This window comes from Panthera leo, chromosome C2, assembly GCF_018350215.1.
Source record: "Panthera leo isolate Ple1 chromosome C2, P.leo_Ple1_pat1.1, whole genome shotgun sequence".
Taxonomy (NCBI): Eukaryota; Metazoa; Chordata; class Mammalia; order Carnivora; family Felidae; genus Panthera; species Panthera leo.
The window spans coordinates 82,728,081-82,745,202 of record NC_056687.1 but is presented as its reverse complement, the minus strand read 5'-3'; the positions used below and the strand labels follow the sequence as shown (position 1 = coordinate 82,745,202).

The window sequence follows — 17,122 nt, the reverse complement described above, 5'->3', positions numbered from 1 at the left end:
TATCAATACATGTCTTTTCTTGGGTTGGGCAGCTTCCCCAGAGAGGCATCTTCCAGGGGTCGGCTGCCTGCCATGTTCTGGGAGCTCACTGGGATAATTCTTCTCATACAGATTTTAAACGATCATCCTGTATTTAGTCCCACCCACATTCCTACTCTCAAAGATGCCTAGTGTCCCCAGCTTCTATGACTTTTCAGGATTGTGTACATGGTTTCAGTTTTCCCCTGCATTTCCCATGCAGTTGGCTTTGGTGTCCACTTCTGGTCTATTGGGCCTGCTACTCCTGTCCATCTGCTCTTCAGCTTCTAAATTATTGATGTCTTTTTGTCTCCCTACTTTTGTGATTCTATGCTCTTAAAAAATAATTTTAGAAAGTTCTAAAATCGAGATTTGGAAAGGAGCTGAGGTCATTGGAAATCTGCATTGTTATTTTTTTTCCCTAAATAATAGTTAAAACTAAAACCAAGACTGGGGCACCTGGGTGGCTCAGTCAGTTGGGCGGCCGACTTCAGCTCAGGTCATGATCTCACTGTCCATGAGTTCGAGTCCCGCATGGGGCTCTGTGCTGACAGCTCAGAGCCTGGAGCCCGCTTGAGATTCTGTTTCCCTCTCTCTCTGCCCCCCTCCCCTCGTTCATGCTCTGTCTCAAAAATAAATAAAAACATTTAAAAAATTTTACATTAAAAAAAAAAAAAACACTAAAGCCAGGACCTTCACTATTCAGTATGGTAGCTACTAGCCACATGCAATTGAAATGTGGCTACTCATAAAAGGAAATGTATTATACTTACAGTGCAGTACACATTGGATTTCTAAGACTTAGAATGAACAAAAGAATGTAAAATATCTCATTAGTATTTTAAAATATTGATTACATATTGAAATTAAAATATTTGAGATATATTGGGTTCAATAAAATATATTAGTAACTTTCCCTTCACTTTTTTGTGCTATTTAAAATGTGGCTTCTAGAGACTATAAAATTATATACATGGGTTGTTTTTTATTTCCATAGGACAGCTCTGGTCTAGATGACAAAAGATTAAGGATGTGTTTAATAATCAGGTAAAGTAGGGGCATCTGGGTGGCTCAGTTGCTTGGGTGTCTGACTTTGGCTTAAGTCATGATCTGGTGGGTTTGTGAGTTCCAACCTCGTGTCCAGCTCTGTGCTAACAGCTCAGAGCCTGGAGCCTGCTTCAGATTCTGTGTTTCCCTCTCTCTGCCCTTCCCCTGCTCATGCTCTATCTCTGTCTCTCTCTCTCTCTCTCAAAAAATAAACATTAAAAAGATTTTAAAAAATCAGGTAAAGTGTGTTAATGTCCTTGATGAAGAAAATGGAACAACTATAGATTTGTTTGAATAAATTATGATTAGATATAACAGTTAAGAATTAGGGAAGAGCTGAAGAATTAAAATACAATATATACCTTCTAAATCAACAGAAGAAAAATAAGAGAATATTAAAAAAACTATCAGTCTAGCAGAAAAGAGAAAAAAGTTTTGAAAAGGAAAATGAGAAAAAGTTATTAGACAGAAACAAAATGATATCAGTACATTACAATACTTAAGAAACCACTATTTATATAAACAGATTAAGTTGACCAATTAAATTCAGAGATGATCAGAATGGGTAAAAGCAGATGAAACAAACAAGCTGCTTATAAGACTCACATTTGAAACAGAGTCAGATGGAAAGGTTAAAAATGATATGATGAACAAATATGTACTATGCAAATATTATTCAAAAGGAAGTTGGTATAGCCAGGCTAATATCAGACAAAATCAAGGCAAAGAGCATAATTAGGAAATGACTAAAAGGGCATTCTATTTTACTATTATACAATAAGAAAAGAAACAATTCACCAAGCCGATATGATAATCATGAACCTCTGTGCTCTTAACAATACAGCAAAAATTGATGGAATTATGAAGAGAAATGAAAAATTCCCATAATAGGAGATTTTATTTTATTCTATTTTATTTTGTTTTTGCTTTTTCTTTTCTTTTTTAAAATTTTTTAAAATTAAAATTTTTATTTTTTTTCCTCTTTCTTTTTGTTCAAAACAGGAGACTTCAACACATCTCTCTCAGACACTGATGAATCTAGTAGGCAAAAATGTAATTGTATTTAGGTGATTTTCCCCACAAAATTATTAAGCTTAGTCTAATATGTGCAACAAATTCAGAGCATGTATTTTAAAAGTACTCACGGAACGATTATGAAATATTAACTTCATACCATATGAAAAAGGATGTCATTCAATATCATGCAGATTGTGCTGTCTATAGATTAAATTAGGAATTAACAATAAAAATAGCATGAAATCTCCAACATGTTTAGAACTATAAAAAGTCACACCTAAATAAATGAGTTAAGAGAGATATCATCACATTAGAAATGACCAAATATTTACGACTAAATGATAACAAACATACTACATATCAAAACTTGTAGGATGAAATAAAAGTAATTCTAAATTTTGAGGCATTTATTACAAGCAAGACAGATTTGGAATTAATTAAGCAATCAGTTCAAGAAGCTAGAAAAGTATAACAAGAGTAAGCCTAAGGAAAGTGGGGAGAATAGTAAAAATAATGGAAGTTAATGAAATAGAAAACAAAGAAACAAAATCTAAACAGTAGGTCATTGAAAAAGAAAAATAACAAAAGATAAACTTCTAGCAGGACTTATCAAGGAAGAAAAGGAAAAAATCACAAATAAACAATATTAGAAACAAAATTGGCACTAGAAATACAGTAAAATTTTAAAAAATAGTAAGAGAAGGATAGAATGCCTTTATGTCAATGGAATTGAAAACATGGAAGACATGGATACTTTTCCCCAAAAAATGGAATAATCAAATTTGACCCAAGCATAAATAGAAGGTTTGAAATAGGGGCGCCTAGGTGGCTCAGTTGGAAGAGAGTGCGACTCTTGATCTTGAGGTCATGAGTGTGAGCATCACATTGAGTGTTGAGTTTACTTAAATAAATAAATTAAAAGAAAGCTTGAAACAATAATTATTGTATAATTAACCAAACATCTCCCCCTTCAGAAGACATGATTTTTATGGGAAGTAGAAGTTTTACTGAAGCTTCAAATAACTGGTCAGGGAATTAAAACAGGGATTTTAATTTTTGAAGCTAGTATATTTAGATACTAACCAAACAAAGGTCAAGAAAAAATTATAAACCAATGTCGCTGGTAGCCAGCCTCCAAGATGGTTCCCAGTGACCCTTACCTCCTGGTATTCATATCCTTCTTTAAAAAAATTTTTTTTTTTAACATTTATTTATTTATTTTTGAGACAGAGATAGACAGAGCATGAATGGGGGAGGGTCAGAGAGAGAGGGAGACACAGAATCCGAAACAGGCTCCAGGCTCTGAGCTGTCAGCACAGAGCCCAATGCGGGGCTTGAACTCACGGACCACGAGATCATGACCTGAGCTGAAGTTGGACGCTTAACTGACTGAGCCACCCAGGCGCCCCTCATATCCTTCTATAGTACTCCACCATGCTGAATCATGGCTTGTCTGTGTGTTCAATAGGACATGACAGAGGTGACACAGTGTAACTTTGGAGGCTAGTTCATAAAAAAACATTACATCCTCTCTGTCTTGCCTTCTTGGATAGCTCACTCTAGAGGTTGCCAGTTCATGTCATGAACATATTCCAATTTCCCTGTAGAGAGAGTCACAGGGTGAGGAACTGGGCCTTTTGCCAACAGCCAACACCAATTTGCCATTCATGTGAATGAGTCATCTTAGAAGTGGATCCTGTAGCCATAGTCAAGCCTCCAGATGACTGCAGCACTGGGCAGTGGTCTTAACTGCAACCTTATGAGAGGCTCCAAGACAGAACCACCCAGCTAGGTTGTTCCATATTCCTGACCCACAGAAACGGAGAAATAATAAATGTGTATTGTTTTTATCAGCTAGTTTGGAAAAACTGCTATGCAGTGACAGAGAACTGATACAATCACTTAAGAACCTGGAGGCAAAAGTCATAAATAAAATACTAGCAAAATGAATTAAGTAATATATAGATTTTGTCCCAGAATGTAAGAATGTTTAACTCAGAAAAGTTCATTAATGTGATTCACCATATCAAAAAACTAAAAGAGAAAAATATATGATCACCTTAACAGATACAGAGAAAGCATTTGATAAAATTTTACATCCATTCATGATAAAACTTACCAAGTTGGGAATAGAAGGAAACTTTGAACATGATAAAGTTTATCTACCAACAATCAACAGCAAGCATACTCACATGGCACACTTTCAGAAGCATTTTTTTTTAGTGTTTATTTATTTTTGAGAGAGAGAGAGAGAGAGAGAGAGAGAGAATGCAAGTGGGGGAGGGGCAGAGAGAAAGTGGGACAGAGGATCTGAAGCCGGCTCTGTGCTGACAGCAGAAAGTCTGATGTGGGGCTTGAACTCACGAACTGTGAGATCATGACCTGAGTCGAAGTTGGACGCTTAACTGAGCCACCCAGGTGCCCCCCAGAAGGCTTTCTTTTAAACCCAGGAATAAAACAAGGATGCCTGCTTTCATCACTCCTTTTCCACATTGGAGAACCTAGCCTATGCAACAGGAAAAGAAAAAAAAGAAGGGGTATAAGGATTGAAAAGGAAGAAATGCAAGTGTTCTCTTATGCAGACTACAATTATCTACAGAGATAATTCCAAAAAATTTACAGATAAACTATTAGAAGTATTACATGAATTCATGAATATTGCTGCACACAAGGTCAACCGAGAAAAACTACTAGTCTTCCTACTCATCAATCATGACCAGTTAGAAAATATAAAGGGAAAAACAAAGATCTTATTCATAATGGCAAGATAAAGTATGAGATGCCCAGTAATTAATCTAATGGAAGATAGGAGAATTTTTAGGGAGAGAGTTATAAAGCCTTGTGGGAAGAATACAAGAGATGACCTGAAAATAAACCAAGAGACATATGTTCATGGATCAGAAGACTCCGTATCCTAAATATTCCAAAGTCTCCCAAATAATCTATAAATTCAACTGAATTTTAATTAAAATCCCAATGAAGTTTTTTTTATTGTACTTGACAAACTGATCTCTAAATTCATATGAAGAACAAGAACTAGATAATTTTGGAAAAGAACACAAGGAGGTGGGATGGAAGGAAGGCTTAACCTACAAGATACAAAACTTAGTGGTGTTACAAGGGAATAGTAATTAGAGAGTGGGGTGGTGATCAGAACAGAGAGCCCAGGAAGAGACCCACGCACATATGGAAATACTAGCTGGCATTTCAAATCCGCAGGAGAAAAAAATTACTTTTAAAAATAAGTGATGCTTGGAAAATTGGGTATCCACAAGGAAGAACAAATTAGATTCCTACTTCCATACCCCAAAGTAAATAACCAAAAAGCTAATCTTTAAAACTTTTAGAAGAAATATGGAGAGCTCTTTATGACCTTTGGGCAGATAATGATTTCTTAAATAGGAAGCAAAAATAAATCATAAAAAGAATGACATTTTACCTGTTTTATTTAAAAAAAATTTTTGATGTTTACTTATTTTTGAGAAAGAGAGAGACAGAGTGCAAACAGGGAGAGAGGCAGAGAGAGGGAGACACAGAATCTGAAGGAGGCTCCAGGCTCTGAGCTGTCAGCAAAGAGCCCAATGTGGGGCTTGAACCCACGGAGCCATGAGATCATGACTTGAGCTGAAGTCGGATGGACACTTAACCAGCTGAGCCACCCAGGGACCCCACATTTTACCTGTTTTAAATGAGTGAACACTGTCTTTTCAAAAAAGACATCATAAATTCACTTGAAGGCTCAGACTAAGGGAGTATTTGCCACACAAAGAACTGACAAAAGATTAGTATCTACAATTTGTTTTGTTTTTAAAATTTTTTTAATGTTTATTTATTTTTGAGAGACAAATCATGAGCGGGAGAGGGGCAGAGAGAGAGGGAGACACAGAATCCGAAACAGGTTCCAGGCTCTGAGCTGTCAGCACAGTGCCTGATGTAGGGCTCGAACCCACAAACTGTGAGATCATGACCTGAGCCGAAGTCGGGCGCTTAACCTACTGAGCCACCTGGGTGCCCCTAGTATCTATAATTTGTAAAGAAAGCCTACAAATCATATAGGAAAGAGGTCAACAGCGAAATAGAAAAATATGCCTAGAGCATGAAGAGGCAGTTAAAAGAAAAGGAGATCCGAATGGGCAATTTCACTAATAAGCAAGGAAATAAAAGTTTAAACTACATGAGATACCATTACACATCTATTAGACTGGCAACAGTAGAAAAGGGATACTGCCAAGTATTTACAAGGACATAGAGTAGATAAACTGAAATTCTCACAGGCTGCTGGAGGGAGAATAAATTGGTGCAATCACTGTGAAGAACAATTTGGCAATGTCTAATAAACTTCAGATGTGCATGTCTTTCAGCTCTTCAATTTCTAGAGAAATCCTCACATGTGCACAAGGAGGCATGTATAATACATGGGTAAGAATTCATTACAACAATGTTCATATTAGGGAAAAACTGGAAATCTATATATCCATCAACTGGAGAATGAATAAATAAATGGAACACGACAGAGCAGTGAAAATGCTACATGTGTAAACATGGAAAACTCTAAAAAATGTAATGCTGAGAAAAAACCACTTTGTAAAATGACGTATAAAGTGGGATACATTTTACATGAAGTTGAAAACATGGATATTATATATAGTAAGTATATATTATGCAATATAAGCATACAAGGGAATGATAAATATTAGAATTCCACAGAGCTGGGTGTTGGGGCTTAAATGTAAGATATGTTAGTGTCTTTACTTCTTTGTTGAAATATTATAGTAAAAATCATAATAATCCAGATCTGTGTGACTGTCAGATCAGACAAGATGACTCCTAGTTTCCTTATGCATGCATATTTCATGACACAGGGGCTCCCCCTACATCCTGAGCTCCCTCAGGGGCATTATCTTTCTCTTTTCTATATTCCTAGGGCTAGCACAGTGTGGATATTCAACCATGTTTGTTGACTGAATGACTGATGGATGGACTGAATGTGGAAATGGGTCAGAGGGGAATGCAAAAGGAAGAAGGTTAGGAGGAGGATGGATGGAGAGACTGACAATACTTTGACTGCCTGAATGTGATGTGGGCTCCTAGGGAAGGAAGTAGATGGACTTCAGAAAAGCCAGGGAAAGGAACCTAGCTGGGCTTGAGGCATGCTGGAGAGAGAAGTCAAGGATGTTTCCCTGAACCTCTCACTTGGGGGCTGGAGATAGTGAGTCACCACCTGACATTTTATGTGTCTAGAAAGGGAACCCTGAAGGACACATAGACTTAAGATGATAAGTTTAATTTAAGACTGCTGTGAGACCTCCAGGCATAATTATCCAGCTTGTACTAGGATATTTAGGTCTACAGTTTAGGAGAGAGGCCAGGACTAGAGGTGTTGATTTGGTTGTGTTGGAGAAAGAGGGTAAGTAAGGGCGGTACATAAGGTTCCCCAGGGCAGTGCACAAGGTTCCCCGGGAGGGCGGGTAGAATGAGGAGGGCTGGTGGCTGCAGACAGACCCTTGGGAGCATCAAAGATTTAAGGGCTGAGTGGAGAGAGAGAACCCAGGCAAGGAGGCTGAGACAAGAGTCCAGAGAAGGGAGGGAACAAGAGAGGCAAGGCAACAAGTTTTAGGAAAGGGAGTGGGTTCAGTGGGGTCAGATAAGGAAGAAAGGTACAGAAAGATAAAAACTGAACAGGGTCCTTTGAATTTGGTGAAAGAAGGCCATTTGTGGTCACTGGAGAGGTGAGCGGGAATTGTACTGTGAATCATGATGAGCTGAATATAAGCAAATGTAGAAGAGTGACTCTTGAAACCCACTTTTTTTCCAGATGCCCAGACTTAAAGGGTGGGAAAAGATAGGTCGCTGAAATCACAGGCCGGGTTGGGAGTTGGGACATAGCTGGCTCTGAATAAACCCAGGGAAGGAATCTGAAGAAAGAGAGGTTTAATATGTGGGAGAGAGAGGGAGATAATTGATGAACCAAGATTTTGGCAGAAATGTAGGAATGCGCTAATACTAATACCAACGTATTAGTTGTGGTAATTAGTAGTGGTACTACTAACACGAGCAAACATTTACAGAGTACCTACTATGTACCAGATGCTCTTCTAAGTGCTTAACATAACTGTAACCCATTTAATTCTTACAGCAATTCTATGAGGTAAGTGCTATCATGACCCCATTTCACAGACGAGGAAACTGAGATACTGAAAAGCAAAACAATGTCATCACTACCACTTGTTGATCTATTTTTATTTATCAGGAATATTGCTGCTGATAACAGCTCCCTAATGTATTAGTAGATCAGTTTTACATAGTAGGTATAATAAGAACACAGAAGCAGTAAGGACACAGAAGGACAGTTTGCCTTGGTCTCTGACTTTGGAGGGAAGTGGGTGAAGGGTGGGTGTGGACACAGAGATGGGTGTGGACTTCGAGGAGAGGTGGAGAGAAGGCAACGGGAGTTGAAGGTGGTTCAGGCTAAGGACTTTGATTTCTTTGGCTAAGTAGAGGAGGAACACACTTGCTGTGGAAAACATAGGTAACAATAAAAGAAAATAAAAATTCCAAGCCCTTGCCATAACTACTTTTAGAGTTTTTGTTGTGTTTCCTTCCAAAATTTTCTCTAAGCATACGTATACAGGCATAAATACATATCTGGGGAAGTCAGTCCTTCCTTCTGATGGAGAGAATAAGAGTCAAAATAAACAAACCCAGCAGAATCCAAACCCTATAATTTTGGAGCTACAAGCAGAACAGTTCTGTGTAGGGGAGATAGCTATTTGACCTCTTTCCCTTCTCCCAAGAAATCTCCCTCCAGGGTTTTAGTTATGTGAGCCCTACAAAGACCCTCTTCTGGAGTGCAAAGGTTTGTGACCAGAGGAAGCCAACCTATCTTGCACAAAGTATTGAAAGATCACCTCCGTAGTGAGGCAGTAGAGATGCATCTCTGCAGAGAGTTTCCTTGGAGAAATGTTTCAGACCTAAGTATGAATTAAGCTCAATCCTAGGGGCAGAGTAACATACCTATTATGAGCCAATTGCATGTAAAAACAAAAACAAAACAATATTTATATGTGTGTATTTGTTTTTGTTTCAAGGTAGATTGCCCTAGTTTAAACAAGTGTGTGTGTGTGTGTGTGTGTGTGTGTGTGTGTGTTCTCTTCATTGAGGAAGTGTCAAAACACATTCTGGCCTCAGGGATGTAGTTCCCAACAGAAACTGGGGGTGGGATTGGATGGGGCTTCCTGGAATCACCGAAGGGAAAATCCAAGCAATGGGTGCCCAGTGAGTGGCCCAGTTGTCTGGGGAAATGGTGTGGGGTACGACAACCCCCTTTGTATCTGGAGGGTGTAGAAGACTAGCCAACAGATCCTTGGGAGAGGATGTAGGGGAGATGAAGGTGAGTGGCTCTGACTCTGGGGAGTGGAAGGGACTGGACCCTGTCCTGATCCTACACTTTGGGTCAGCCTGAGGACAAATAGGGAAAGTGATCGATGGACACAAGAACCCAAACTGCACCTTTCCAGCCTGTCCTCCAGAAATACTTGTTCAAGTAAGAACGATGCTTCTATAAAGGTAGGATCCTACTCTACACAGTTTTCACTTAATGATATATTGTCAATATCTTTCCATTTTATTCAGGGTTCTATGTCACGGTGTTCAGTCACCACTTCATTGTGAGTGGACCATGGCTTATTAACTCACCCTTTTTGTTGGAAACTCCAATCAGACTGAATCTCCTTAGAGACCAAATGAAGCCCATCTTGGGAGCTGGCCAGTGCTTTATCTTCCTGCTCCTATAAGGACCAGCTAAGTCAGTTCCTCCCTCGCTCACCTCTCAACACCTTTCTGTGTGGTTCCGGACCACCTGTTGAAGCCCCCAGCATGCCTGGCTCTGAGTCTCACAGAATTATTGGGAAAAGGAGGCCCAAGCACACTGAGAAAACACCGAGGCAAAGGCATGGCTGGGATCCCAGCACAGAGCCCTGTCCTCCTGCAGTTAAGTCTTGGCTGAGCTGAGCCCTTTCCTCACAGTGTTTGGCTTGGATGCTAGACTAGGTGAGTCAGCGCTCCTGGCACCCTACTTTGAGTCAAAGTCACATTGAGATGGGGTAGTTGCCAGATCAGTATAATTATCAGTCTCTCCAACAACCCGAGTCCTCTCAGCCCTCTCTCTGAAACTAGGTCCCAGGATGTCCTGTGAGGATGTAGGCATGGCCAGGCCACAGGAGCTGACCTCCATCAACTCTATAGTAGACAAGAGCCTCTTGAGACCTGGGTCCTGGTTCCTAAACGAAAGACACACTTCCCTCTGTGTCTCCAAATTCTTCATCTGGGCTTGAGGCCAGTGAGCACACACCTCCCAGATGACACCAGTCAGACCCGGTTGGAATCCCAGCTCCATCGCTGACTGGTTGGGTGATCTCTTTAACTCCTCAGAGATGATTTTTCCTTATCTTTAAATTGGAGAATGTTATCTGTACTTATGAACATAAAGAGTCAATGCATATCAATGTAATAGGGACTTAAAAGTATATTTTTCACCAGGCACTAATACTGTATTATGGTTGTGAAAATCCAAAGTGAGATGCCAAGTCACCTAATGGAGAGATTTTCTAAGGAAATAGCAAAAATCTGTCCCAAGACTTTTGAAACCCCTTGTTCATGTTGAGACTCTGAGAAGGTAGAGATAGAGGAGACACGAGGATTTCCTCGAAGAAAGCTGTGTTGGTCGGGAGTGCCATCTTGGACAGGGTGAATTCCTGCTCCCATACTTTAAATGTGTGACCCCTGCAGCTGGGGTGGTTGTCTGGGCTCTTGTCCACCCGGGAAGTGTGGAAGGTGCTCTCACTAGCAGCTTTGGTGGGGCTGTTCTTACTGGGGCCAGCTTACTACCCAGAGTTTTTGGGGATACAGGAAGCATGGGGTATGGGACTAGCTAAAGGCTGGAGCTTCACAGCCCAGGAGCTGAGGAAAGGGTCTCAGATGACCACCTGAAATGAGACTGAACTTGAGAGGCAGCCACAGGTTAGAGAGAGCTTCAAGAGAAAGAGGCCGAGTGGGGAAGCTGTGGAAAGGGCATTAAAGCACTTGGTGAGAAACAGTCAGAACTTAACATCTGTCTGGCAAGAATGCCTAAAGTCAACGTCCAGCCAGCTGCCCCTTCCCCGACTGCTCCCACAGACCGCCAGTTGTAGCCATGGCAACTGGCTGGGGAGGCCCGGGTGGAAAAAGAGAGAAGAAGCCAGATCCTTTACATTGTCCCCACCTCGGGCTCCCAGTTGGGCAGGGCTTGGCTGGGGGAGGAGAGGATTTAAGGTAAAAATAAGTCCAGAGTTTTAATGAATACCTTGCATTAATATTCTCATTTCTGAACTGAGACTGTGTCTGCGCCCCAAAGTGGCCACAGACCCTATCCTAAAAAGAAACACACAACCATCTCCCCCCACTCCCACTCACCGAGGGGGGTCTGGTTCACAGTCCTCTCTTGCCCTGACATACTTCTCCAGCTCCTATGCTATGCCTGAAGCATGTTGTCAGAATGTCAGGGCCAACTTCTCTCGGCTAAAGCCATTTCTTACCACTGATTAACTTGAGCCTAATCTCCTTAGAAGAGAGATGGCTTCTGTGATAGGCCCAATCTTGCTGGGGGAGAGGACATGAAGTGTTTTTCCCATTGCCCAGATGGGAGCAGTGCTGCCAGAGTCTGGCCAGCTGGCAGGATGGAGCAAGGCAGACTAACTTGGGCCATTTAGGTGTTATACGGGCGGGGAGGGGGGGTGGGGAGGGGGCCCGTTGGCCGACTTAAACTCCTTGCCCCACTGGTTGCTCATCTGTAGAAACAAGTTAATAATAATGTATATCTCAGAGCGTTAAGAGTATGAAAGGAAATCATGTATTAGGCCGAATCCTAGGAAATAGCCACTGTTTTCAATCGTTCTCTACTGTCCAAAAATGGCAATTTCAGATGGTTCGTCCTAATATGTAAACAATGTTTTGCGAGCTCTAAGTTGTTAGTTATTGTGTTAAACAAAACAAAAGCCTTCCATCCACATTCCCTAATGAGTCTCCAGAATTCTGTTTGCAGGAACATCTCAAAGGCTCTGGTGATTTGTAAGGTAGCTACAACCCACAGCTCGACAGCTTGAGACCAGCCAATGAGCAAGATCTCAGCTCCTTGCCAGGTTCTCTGGTACCCAGAGGACTCCTTCTCACTCCTCTGGTCTCACCACAAACACTAGTACAAACCACAAACCCTTCCCACCCCAAATATGAACACCCTTCTACAATCACATCTGGAAGTTTCATTACAATGTGCCCAACTACGTGGGCATTTATTATATTCATCCTGCTTAGTGCCCAGTGTATCCTTGCAATTCTGAGGATTTGAGTTTTTCAGGTTTGACAAATACTCATCCATTCTTTAAAAAAGATCGCTTGCATCAGATTGAAAAATCTGACTATATTAAAATTAGAACCTTTTGTATGAAAAAACCCCAATATAAGTGGAATTGAAAAATGATTCAGGGGGCTGAGTGGTGGAAGGTGAAGGTGGTCAAAAGGCACAAACTTCCAGTTATAAGATAAATGAGTCTGGGGATGTAATGTACAGCATGGTGACCACAGTTAATAATACTGTACTGAGTACTTGAGCCCCACGTCGGGCTCTGCGCTGACAGCTCAGACCCTGGAGCCTGCTTCGGATCCTGTGTCTCCCTCTCTCTCTCCCCCTCCCCCCGCTTTGTGCTCTCTCTCTTTCTCTCAAAAATAAAATAAACATAAACAAAATTTTTAAGTAAAATTTAAAGCCAGGCATAAAAGCATCATATATTTTATATATACAGTAGGCTGGAAAGAAATATACGAATTCATCATGGCGATGGCTGCCTTAAAGAAAAAGGAGGAGGCAAGGAATTTGGGTCAGAAAGACCATCAGCTTTATCTGTAGTTTTATTTCTTTGAAAAAATTACTTGAAGCACATCTGGTAAACCATTATAAATTGCCAGTTCTGACTGACAGGAACACAATATTATATTATTTTTCAGTTCCATTTTGTAGTTTTAACATTTCTTTAAAAATTCCCCTCTCTCTTCTATTTTCTTCCTCTGGAACATCTATTAAAGGGATATTGGAACTTCAGAATTTATTTTCCCAATTTCTGAAATAGATTAATTTGTATTTTTCTTCTTCCCAAAGAATCCCTCAGCCCAATTTTCCAGTTCAGTAATTCTTGTAAGCTGTAATTATTTTGTTATCAGTTCATTGGCTTAATTTTTTCATTTCCATTGTTGTATATTTACTTTTTAAGAGTTCTCATTGGTTCTTTTCCCTCGTAGCCTTTCTATTCTTGTTTCTTGGATGCCTCACTTATTCCCCTGAGGATTTGGATTATATTTAAGTCTTACACTTTGCTTCTGTAAATTCTTTTTCTATTGTGCGTTCAATTTCTTTCAGGGTGCTGGCCTTACTCAAATGTTTGCTGATTGTCGCCTGTGCTCGCCATTGGGATTGAGAGGCCACGCTGGGCTCTGTTTGTACTCCTTGCCTGGGGTGGGAGTGTGCGGGAGTAAGGGTGGGCGAGGGGAGGGTGGGCAGCTGGAGCAAGGTGTGGCAGAGGCTGGTCTGGTGGGTGTGGGCACTGGGCTTCCTGGGTGGCATGGCACACTGCCTTGTCTCTCAGACCTAAGCCCATGTACACTGCATTGCCTGGAGGGAGATGCCCCAGTGGCCTCTGACTGGCGGGGTGTTTGTACTAATGTGGGCAGGGGTTGGTTTATAGACACCAAACACTACTCTTCTTGGTAGTTCTCCATTTGGGTGGCCCTGGCCCATCCAACTTCCAGGCATCCTGTCCTCTGGCGCTCTCCTCTCCACGATTTGTTGTTTTCTTTCTTCCATCGACCCCATCAGCATTGCGTCTTCAGCAGTTCTCCGGTTTCTGCTCCACCAAGGGACCCCTTCGTGATTCTGAGTTGCAGGTTGAGAAGGATATTTTGTCCTTCATTTCTTGGGAATGTATCTTGTTTATAATCCATCGTCTGTGAATCTCAAGCAAGAAAGAGAGTTTAGGGTTAGTCCTGTAGATTAGGGAGTCATTTGAATAACATAAAGCTTGAAGCAGGGGAGGGAAAAAGATAGAACAAGAGAGAGGGAAAGCCAACCGAGGAGACAATTTAGGAAGTTGCCCATACTTACCGGGTTGGGATAAAACAAGAAACCCATGGGAAGGAGACTTGGAGAAGGGCAGAGGAGAGAGGAAGGTGTAGGGTGAAGACTGCAGAGGGGTGGCAGGACCCGCTCTGCAATAAGGTCCAGAGGGCAACACTGAGGCAGCAGGTGGCTTCAGAGAGCTACCTCCCTGGAGGGGTGAGGCCAAAGCCTGATGGGGCGGGGTGGGGGCTGGGGGAGGAGGAAGCAGAGGTCCCGGCTGTGGAAGAAAGCTCAGGGTGTGGAGGGGAACTTGCAGAGGGTGAAAAACAGCCAGGAGGGGGCTGTGGTAGACCTTGGGAAATCTCCTCCATTGACTTGAGGCCTGCTGATATCCACATGCGCGGAATCTTTCCTTTTTATAAGGACTCAAATGGAATTATCAGACTTGATCATTGTTTCTATTTGTAATGCATACCGCAAGAGGTATATTGGGAATGTGATTCCCGGTTATGAACCCATCTTTGTTTAGGAGCAATATCTTTGTTTTTTGGTTTTCTTTTCATGAATGGGGGGCATTTTTCCACCTGACACTGAATGATGCAAGAAATGTACAATTAGGTGTCACAATTTTTTGTCCTGGGGAAAGTAGTAACAGGTGTAGTAGCGCTTTCTGCAGTTGGAACAGGTATATGGCTGCTGTTCAGAGCTTGACCATACTCTCCAGAAAAGAGTCCTTTCTGTTTATTCTGTCACCAGGAGAGCCGTCCCAGCTCTGAGATCCACAACTGCCTAGACTAGCAAAGAAATCACACCTTTGGCATACGGCCAAATTGATGAGGTTACTACCTGGGTACTGCTTGGTACTATGAGAAGACGTGCGGGGTGTGTGAACGCTGTGACTGGTCTTGAGTCCTAAACAGTCATCTCATTGCCATACTGTGAAAGAAGGACATTACTGCCCTGCCCAGAGAGAGGAGTCCTGCCTGATTTAGGCAGATTACTGAAATTGAAGGAGAGATAGAACCGAAAAGGGAGAAACTTCAACAACAAGGCCGGAAACCCAAGGTCCCAAGAGGAAAAGGGGGACAGGTGTAGTGGCTATTAGGGGTCCTTCTTCCTTTCTTTTCAAAAGTGTAGATATAGCTGACATATTATATTAGTTTCAAGTGTATAACATGATTCCACATGTGTATGTATTGTGAAATGATCACCACGATAAGTCTAATTAACATCCATCACTACACATGGTTACAAATTCTGCGTGTTTGTGTGTGTGATGAGAACTTTTAAGATCTCTCTTAGCAACCTTCGAGTATTCAATGCAATATTATAACTATGGTCACCATGCTGTACATGTCATCACCACGACTTATCTACTTTATAGTTGGAAATATAACCCTTTCACCCATTTTCGTTCTTGGGGTTCTTTTTTAAATGAACAGCTTTATTAAGGTGTAATAGTCAATGAACTCCGTGTTTAAAGTGTACAATTTGATACATTTTTTTTTTTTTTTTGCCACTTTAGTCTGAATAAAATCCAGCATAATTGTCTTACTTTGTTCTGTTGTGGAAATAATGGCTCGGTGTCTTTGTTCTGACAGCTCCCTAAGGGCAAACCACAGTTTGAAGCTGTCATTTTGGGTTTAAACTGCACAGAAAGTAGAGACAGTGAAACGTGCTTTTTGTTTTTGTTTCTTTTTAAGTCTCCAGATCTTGCTAGGACACTTGTCCGGAAGAGAGCTGTGGTACCCGATCCTGTTTGAGATAGAGGCGGTTTAAACAATATCAGCCAAGCTTAGCAATCTGGAGGTCCCCATGTATCTTTATGGTGTCAGCTGCAGATGGCATTTGAATGTGGTGGTAGAAATAGGGGCGCCTGGGTGGCTCAGTCGGTTAAGTGTCCGACTTCGACTCAGGTCACGATCTCGCGGTCCGTGAGTTCGAGCCCCACGTCGGGCTCTGTGCTGACCGCTCAGAGCCTGGAGCCTGTTTCAGATTCTGTGTCTCCCTCTCTCTCTGACCCTCCCCCGTTCATGCTCTGTCTCTCCCTATCTCAAAAATAAATAAACGTTAAAAAAATTAAAAAAAAAATGAATGTGGTGGTAAAAATAAAAAAATTGGTGTCCATCCACAAACGCTCTGAAACATGGGTGCTCACAAAGAATTTCCACCCTGAATAGCTGGTCTGGGATGAATGGGAAGTAAGGTATCACAGACTGCCCTTCACCTCTTTCCCCAGATATACAAGAATTTCTGAGTAGTTGCCAGTCTGTGAACCCAGCTTTGAGTTCAATTGCCACATTGGCAGAAGAGTCTTCAGAGTCACCCCAGGTCAAGCTGATGGCAAAGCTCTCTGGGCTGAAGTCTACAATGCCCCCACCACCAACAGCTTCTTGCCTGGTCTCATGCCACCTGTAATGTGCCCACAAAATGGAACTATCAGTCTTGGGAAATACATGGCTTGAACTGGGGAGCCCAGGGAGTTGTTTAAATGCCCATCATTTAGTTTCACTGTGGGAGCGCTGTCCACCACGGATCCTGCCATCCTCCCACATGGTGCATGGGGGTCTTTGGCCAGCAGCGCTGGGGAGGCGGGGGACATGGGGCACGGAGCTCCGGTGGGATTCAGGGGGATCCTGCACTGAGTGGGGGCACGATCCGGGGCTGGCTTGGGCGCACGCTATAGTTTGATAAGTTTTGATACATGGAACTACTTGTGATACCATCACCACTATCAAGATAATGAATGTATCCATTACCTTCCAAATTTCCTTGCGGACCTTTGTGATTTTTCCCTCCCCTGGTCCCTGCACCTAGACAACCATGGGTCTGCTTTCTGTCACTATAGAGAAGCTTGAATTTTCTAAAATTTTATATAAATGAAATTATACAGTATAT

General features: G+C 41.7%; 1 pseudogene; it reads right to left on the bottom strand.

The window, feature by feature from the left end:
• Positions 1-16,009: 16,009 nt before the first annotated feature.
• On the bottom strand, positions 16,010-16,769 carry LOC122198870 (annotated as a pseudogene).
• Positions 16,770-17,122: the final 353 nt, after the last annotated feature.